Here is an 8,097-nt window from a genome sequence, read left to right as displayed (position 1 = left end):
TTAGATTCATCAACATTCAGAAAAGTAGTTAAATCTGTAACACTGACCATAAAGTTTGCTGTTTTGAGAAGGTAAACATTATTTATACTCGTCACCAACGTTAGCTGGCCAGCTTGTTACTAACAATACTTGCTTTGATGGAGGCGTCCATATTTTTCCCCACTGTGTAGCTCAAACACAGGGCGGCCAAAAAGGATGTAATTCCGAGTTCAGTCGAATGCAGCGTTTCACGCAGTTATGCTAAACATTTGTTTGCTTCTATTTCTTATTTGGAACAAGTCGCTAATTTTTGACCCAACAACCAACTACCTCTGAACACGGCCCTACTCTGGCCCTTAGTGAGTGAGTAAAGAAGGATGCAGTGATGGTGCTTGTCCATCGTCTCCACAGCTAAAAACACTTGGTTGTGGAAACTAACAGTAGAATCGATTGATTATCTAGGATGGAACCTGAGCGCTTAGTAAGTGCAGTGCTGATTGTGAGCTGAACCTGCTGGTTATGGGAATCGAGTGTTTCGGGTGTGTGTGTGTGTGTGTGTGTGTGTGTGTGTGTGTGTGTGTGTGTGTGTGTAATAACTCCGTGGATTTCTGTATCAGAAGAGTGACGTCTTTGCAGCAGAGCGTTGATGTAACCTCACCATTCTGGGCCGACTTTATTAGAAGTGCACTTTTGTGTGGATACAGTCTGAAACCCATTTCACTGTGTTCTGTTTTTCATGGTTTTTGTGAGAATCCTAGTAACTGACAGGTTTGGGGTGAACTTCACCCCCAAATATGAACACAAGTGAAAGTTGGTGGGATCCAATTTCCAGTTTTGGGGGCTCCTCTAAACCTCCGAAAATTTCACACGTTGGCACAGAATCACATCAGTTGCTATTGTAGTAGACATAGGCGATTGAGGAGGGCACTGGGTCATTGGCGTAGCTAAGGTGGTGGTGGTGTGGGGGGGGGGCTTCCAGTATTAGCGCAAAGCCTGTGAAAAGCCACCCAAGTGAAGCTGCTGCTGGAAACTGTCTGAAAACAGCTGCTTTAGTGAAAATGCACTTAATCGTTGGTAAACAGCAGGGATTCCTAGCAATCAGGGTCACTATGGCAACCAGAAAAAAAACACAGGGTTGCCAGATTGATGGTTTTACCACTAAATTGGGCTGTTTTTTTGTGCTTTATTCTGCTACTTTCTAAAATGTACCACAGCCACTGGAAAAGGTTTGGTGCTTTGAATATTACAGTGAATCATCTTATGAATGCATTTTCTCCAAGAGTTGAAGAGCTGCAACCTAAAGACAAGCAGGCGGTACAGTAAGAGAAGGCACTAAACAGTGTAGCACATTTGGTGGCATGTTTCTGATGCCCAGCCCGGCAGCCAGCCTGATCTCTCTGAACTTGCATACATGCATATAATAATAATAATAAGAAGAAGAAGAAGAAGAATCCTCACCACAAGATAAGTCTTCTATAAGTCAACACTGGCACACTATTAACTAAAAGATGGTTTGAGGACCATAAGAGCGCTTAAGAGTAAAACATCTTGCTGGAAGATTTGTTTGACATACTGAGATTATTCAAAAACATTCAGTGAGTTATTTGGACACACATTTTGGGCCAGTTTGGGATTTTTTTGCCGGGTTTTCCGTCAGCTTTGAGCTTCCCTTTCAGCCATAGCTTGGCTTGCAGGTTGTTGATGCCTGGCAAAAACATCATGAGACGACAGAAGCTCAAAATGATGGGGCCTGTGGAGCAGGACTTTTAAAGAATACACTCCCACTCTTACATCCTCACCCCGTCCACTGTATAGTCGGAAACTGTGCTCATAGACTAACGTCGGCTTTTCAAGGTAGAAGTCTTCCTTCCTTAACAACGAACACCGATTCTGCTCATGACAGTGAAAACTGGATGTCACTGTAAAAAGTTACAGTGCATTTATTAACACTGAGAAATTTAGTTTCCTGGTGAAACCCGACGAGGCAGCTAGCACAGCTTTCCATCACGTTTAAAAGCGCTGAGAGGATTTTCCCTTCATCGAGAGAGACGCTGATCCAACGCAACACCCGTCAAGCTCGATCCGACACACTGCCTGCTGTAAACGCACTGAGAAGCCGGCGCTGAAACATGGTGCTAATAGCTCCTGAACAGAAAGTGTGACTGATAAACATCTGTGAGGCTGGTCATGTGGGGTCAGCCAATGGTCCAGCAGCCCTGTATTAAGTGGCTGAGTAGATTCTGCTGAAACAACAGCAGCAGCATCAGTGCGTTTAGTTAAATGTCAGCAAGAGTCTCATCGAACCCTTAAGAGTTATTACTGCTGTATTAAAGACACCGTCAGGTTCAGAATCGGCAGATTTTTGCTCCAAACGATCAACATTCTCTCCATTTCCACAGTGGCCTTGTTTACATGCAAAGATTTTTGATGTTCCCATTGAATACATTCTGATTACTGACTCAGACCGAGATGTTTATTCTCACTCTACTCAACATTCTGATGAAAATCTCCATTTACATGTGAATTACAAGTAATCAGATCCAAAATTACCACTTAGTGCAGACGTTACCATGACAACCAGCATCCCGTGAGTCCAGTCAGAGTGAGATGAGCAGCAGTGAGCAGTGATTGTGTTTTTAACTGCTTTAAAATGACGTCAGACTCAGGAAAACGTCCTTCACACGTCCTTATTAAAGAAGGCCGAGAGGAAGACGTCGTGCTCTGAGACGCATAAGCTGGACGTCCGTCCCACCGCCGTCTTTTAAAGATCAGAGCATGAACTTCGTCTCCTCTGCAGACCAGTTTCTGCTCCGACGTGTTGAACGGTATAAACTCTCACTGTGACGTGACGCTCATGCAGAACGGACTGAAACTTTCCGATAGGGAATGTAATCGGATACAGGCGTTTACACGGATATTATTCTTCTATTTAATGGATTATTTACAGGATTGCCCACCTCGATCAGTCGGACAGGAACTGTATTCTTAATGGCCTCAATCAGACTGGACTATTCCGATTTAAGTGTTTACATTCTTTTCTGATTGAGCTATTAGTCAGATTATTAATGGATTATTAGGTTGCATGTAAACGTGGCTACTGTCAAAAAATGTGAAGGTTTTAGCAAAAATGAGACCAAAAACAAATTTACCAATTTCAAACCATAATAAACCAGCTCACCTACAAAATCCACTTTTTTCTGTTTTTTTTTATAAGCTACAAATGAGAGATATTAAATTAAAGCATGCTTTTATTATTGACAGCAATAATTGTGACTTTTAAGGGTTCATAGCTGCACTGTATTGTACTGTTCACATGATTTACTCAGACAGATGTATTCAGCCGTCATGAACACCAAGCCTTAAGAACTACAACCCCAATTCCAGTGAAGTTGGGACGTTGTGTAAAACATAAATAAAAACAGAAAACGATGATTTACAAACCCTTTTCAACTGATATTCAACTGAATCCACTACAAAGACGAGATATTTAATGATCAAACTGATAAACTTTATTTTTTTTTGCAAATATTCACTCATTTTGAATTTGATGCCTGCAACACGTTCCAAAGAAGTTGGGACAGGGGCAGCAAAAGACTGGGAAAGTTGAGGAATGCTCAAAAACACCTGTATGGAACATTCCACAGGTGAACAGGTTAACTGGAAATTAACTGGAGCATCCCTGAAAGGCTAGAAATTAGAAAATGGATGGATGGATGGATGGATGGATGGATGGATGGATGGATCCCTGAAAGGCTCAGTCGTTCACAAGCAAGGACGGGGCGAGGTTCACCACTTTGTGATCAACAGTTTAAGATCAACGTTTCTCAACGTGCAACTGCAGGAATTTAGGGATTTCATCATCTACAGTCCATAATATCATCAAAAGATTCAGAGAATCTGGAGAAATCTCTGCAGGTAAGCGGCCAGGCAGAAAACCAACACTGAATGCCCGTGACCTTCGACCCCTCAGGCAGCACTGCATTAAAAACCCACATCATTCTGTAATGGATATTCCCACATGGGCTCAGGAACACTTCGGAAAACCACTGTCAGTGAACTCAGTTCGTCGCTCCATCTACAAGTGCAAGTTAAAACTCTGCCATGCAAAGCGAAGCCACATATCAACACCACCCAGAAACGCCGCCGGCTTCTCTGGGCCGAGCTCATCTGAGATGGACTGACGCAGAGTGGAAAAGTGTCCTGTGGTCTGACGCGTCCACATTTCACACTGTTTCTGGAAATCATGGACGTCATGTCCTCCGGGCCAAAGAGGAAAAGGACTGTCCGGATTGTTTTCAGCTCAAAGTTCAAAAGCCAGCATCTCTGATGGTGTGGGGGGGGCTGTTAGTGCCCATGGCAGGGGTAACCTGCACATCTGTGAAGGCCCATTAATGCTGAAAGGTCCATACAGGTTTTGGAGCAACATCTGCTGCCATCCAAGCAGCGTCTTTTTCAGGGACGTCCTGCTTATTTCAGCAAGACGATGCCGAGCCACATTCTGCACGTGTTACAACAGCGTGGCTTCGTAGTAAAAGAGTGCGGGTACTAGACTGACCTGCCTGCAGTCCAGACCGTCTCCCATTGAAAATGTGTGGCGCATTATGAAGCTCAAAATACGACAGCGGAGACCCCCGGACTGCTGAGCAGCTGAAGCTGGACATCAAGCAGGAATGGGAAAGAATTTCACCTACAAAGCTTCAACAATCAGTGTCCTCAGTTCCCAAACGCTTATTGAGTGTTAAAGGAAAGGTGATGTAACACAGTGGGAAACACGCCCCTGTCCCAACTTCTCTGGAACGTGTTGCAGGCATCAAATTCAAAATGAGTGAATATTTGCAAAAAACAAAAGTTTATCAGTTTGAACAGTAAATATCTCGTCTTTGTCATGTGTTCAATTCAATAAAGGTTGAAAAGGATTTGCAGATCATCGGATTCTGTTTTTATTTATGTTTTACACAACATCCCAACTTCACTGGAATTGGGGTTGTACAATCTCACACAATCTGACGCACATTTGTATTGTTGGACAAACAATGGTCATTTGGGGTCGTGGCCAAAGGTTAAGTGGTTTAGTGGCTGAGTTTGACGCCCCTGCTCTAAAATGTAAAAGTTATTGGTGGTAAATTCAGGTGCTGTAAGGCCAAACTTTCCCATAAAGAAAGATTTTCCACTGTTTTCCATCATCAACATTCCATATAAGCTCAGAAGACTCGTGTAGGTTCTCTGGTGGTTCTGGATGGTAAATAAAGTGTCTATATCTGTGTTGTAGTCATGGCGACGTCTGGTTCCCATCACCACCACTGTAAAGAACTCTGAGTCTCTACAATCAACCACTTCACACATTTTTTACGCAGAAATAACTCCCAGAAGACACTGACAGATGACATTGGTATTTTTAATTGCCGTCTGCTGCAGAACATTTTGCACTGATCTAGAACAGGGAAACGCTTGAATGAGGTGACTGTGATACTGCATAGTGAAATAAACTCGACTATGTGAATATTTAACAAAACAGCTCTGATGTATTCGCTGAGTTAGATTTAGAAAGATTTAAAATTGAACAATATTTTTGTGTATTCTATTATGAATTCATACAAACTCAGTGTTTTAGATTGTGTGATGAAGTGGGTCATTTTTATAGTAATGTAAATAACTCAATGATATACCTCTATATGTGGACATTTGAAAATAAAGTATATGAAATAAAGCTGGGAATATTTGAGTTGCTGTATTAGTCTTTGGCACTGCTTTGGGACGAGCTATTCAAGTTTTTAAAGGGGCATTAAAAACACGACAGCATGGCTCAAATACACTGTGACTGACAGACCTTGGAATTACTGACTTCAGCTACTTTAAGAAGCCATGAAACGCAATATGCACCTGTTTTAGAGGTTCCTCACTTTCTGAGCTATGAATCCTTCTATTTAAATAATGATGGAAATGATTTACAGAAGCAGAAGTGAACTGGATTGGCGTCTGCATAAGTGAGCGCATCAACATTCCTGTAAATGTTTTCATTTTGTGTTTAAATTTCTTTATTGAATCGGACACATGATTGTTTGAAATGCCGAAAGCTGCAGTTTTATCTGTTTTAACCTCTTAGTGGAGAGGAATGTACTGCACAGCAGGGGCTTCTCACTCCTCATTGCTCTCTAGCAGCACAACACAGACTCATCGGGTCGTCTGAGCTGCAGAGGATTTTTTTGATTACACATTAAATATATTTGCATTTTTATTCTGCCCACAGAACAAAAGACACAAAGGAGGCCTGCAGAAAGTAGGTATGGTCACTCATTGCTGACACAGACATTCAGCTGCACACACATAGTTTGTATAATCTCCACAGGAAAGCATTGCAAGTAGAATGAGAAGCCCTGGAGCTGCATGAGCCTAAGGTCACCAGTCCCAGTGCCAAACTTGGGCTAGAGGGGTCTAAAGCCCCCAGCATTGGGCTGTGGAGCAGTGGAACTGACCATGCAACATCAGTACCTGACCTCACTAAAGACTGAATGCAATCCTGAGTATATTTTTAATTCGAGATTATCACTTATATTAGAGAGAAAAGGATTATATGTGAGCCATTCATATCAAGTTATAAAGTCCCATATTGTGGGAATTTAATTTCACCATGTGTAGTTGGTGATATCTGCACTGCAATCTCTGACTTTGGCAATTGATTTTAGACTAAAATAAAAACAGAGAAGAATAGAGCCCAACAAACTTCATATTCTTTGCTGAAAGATGCTGGATGTGCTAAGAGGTTCCACTACAGTTCCACGATTATACTTCTACTCATGTTTTGGGAAAATACTTTTACTTGTGTCATTATTTTACTCAAGTCTCAATAGTCTTACCTTTTGAATATTGATTATTGATATAGGCTGCTTACCTCTGTTCTTACACTAATATATTCACTGGGAAATCCGTGATCAATACAAAGAGCTAACAACTAGAAACAAACCAGGCAGGACTGGCCAGGCTAAACACAAAGACCTAACAACAGAATAAACAAGCAGGAGATCCGACAGACAGGGAGATCAACGATGCTAGACAAGGACTGGATACACATGAAATAAGACACAGGTGGTAGCAACGATGAAACATTTGTTCTACAAAAGTGGGCGGGGCTTAGGTCGAATAGATCAATTGGAGAGAAAGAGCAAGAGATTTCATTAATATCTCATCAGTTTCTCCTTGATAGCAATGAGATCAGATGGAAAGACAAAGCCTCGTGTTCACTCTTCATGCTGGGAGTGGTGGACCGAGGCCTGTCAATCTTGCATTGTCGTTGGACTATTAGGCCACACCCAGGCAGTTCTGATTGGTCTAATCAGATGATTTTACTGTAGGTCATGTTTTATTGTATTTCTGCCATTAGTCTTCATACAAACGCTGCTAAAAGTTTAAGATTAAACTCTTTAAAGTCTTTAAATCATTTTTGATGTTTTACATTTATTTTCTCTGGACTGTAAAGCTAAAACTGTTTTTTGTTGGTGGATGCGCTGCTGCAGGGGGCCTTGTGAAGCCTGTGAAGCCTGATAGTCATTTACAAATCAGAGGGGTTGGATTGGACCACATTGTATGTCTTAACGAATTAACACTTAGAGCCCTAAAATTTTGGGTCAATTACAACTGCAAGTATAAAGTATTTCCATAAGACAGTCACACATATGTTGCTATTGTCAGGAGACCCTGGGCTGCTCAGATATGCCATTACTTGACATGCAAACAGAATTTGATATTTTTATGAATTCAGCTATTTTTTTTATCAAAAATTTACCTACTAATTTTTGTTATTTTTTGCCAATATAGATCTTAAATATAAGCGTCACCTCAGAGACCTTTTCAGAAATTGATATTCTGGAGTGTCTGTGAGCCGAAAGAGTTTTGGTGGTGATTTATTATGTAATGTTAATATTATTTATTAGTTATTATGAGTAAAAAATGAATTAGTATAAGGTGGTGTGGTGCGCCCGTCCCCTGGCCCCGACGGTGGCAGCGAGAGCCAGCAGGAAAGCAAAGGCCGAGCGAAGGACGGCAGGGATAGAACAGCGAGTGAGAAAAGGGCGGGGTACGAGTCCTGAGCCCCTCCTCCTGGGCGCCGCCAGTCCTGTAGTG

At 41.8% G+C, this 8,097-nt stretch overlaps 1 protein-coding gene across 1 annotated transcript in view; it reads right to left on the bottom strand.

Moving 5' to 3' along the window:
• cpxm2 (carboxypeptidase X (M14 family), member 2) overlaps positions 1–8,097 on the bottom strand; it is a 123,283-nt gene that overhangs the window by 3,949 nt on the left and 111,237 nt on the right. The window lies entirely within an intron of this gene.

Source organism: Pygocentrus nattereri, chromosome 13 (assembly GCF_015220715.1).
Source record: "Pygocentrus nattereri isolate fPygNat1 chromosome 13, fPygNat1.pri, whole genome shotgun sequence".
NCBI lineage: Eukaryota > Metazoa > Chordata > Actinopteri > Characiformes > Serrasalmidae > Pygocentrus > Pygocentrus nattereri.
This window is presented reverse-complemented; position numbering and strand designations above follow the sequence as displayed.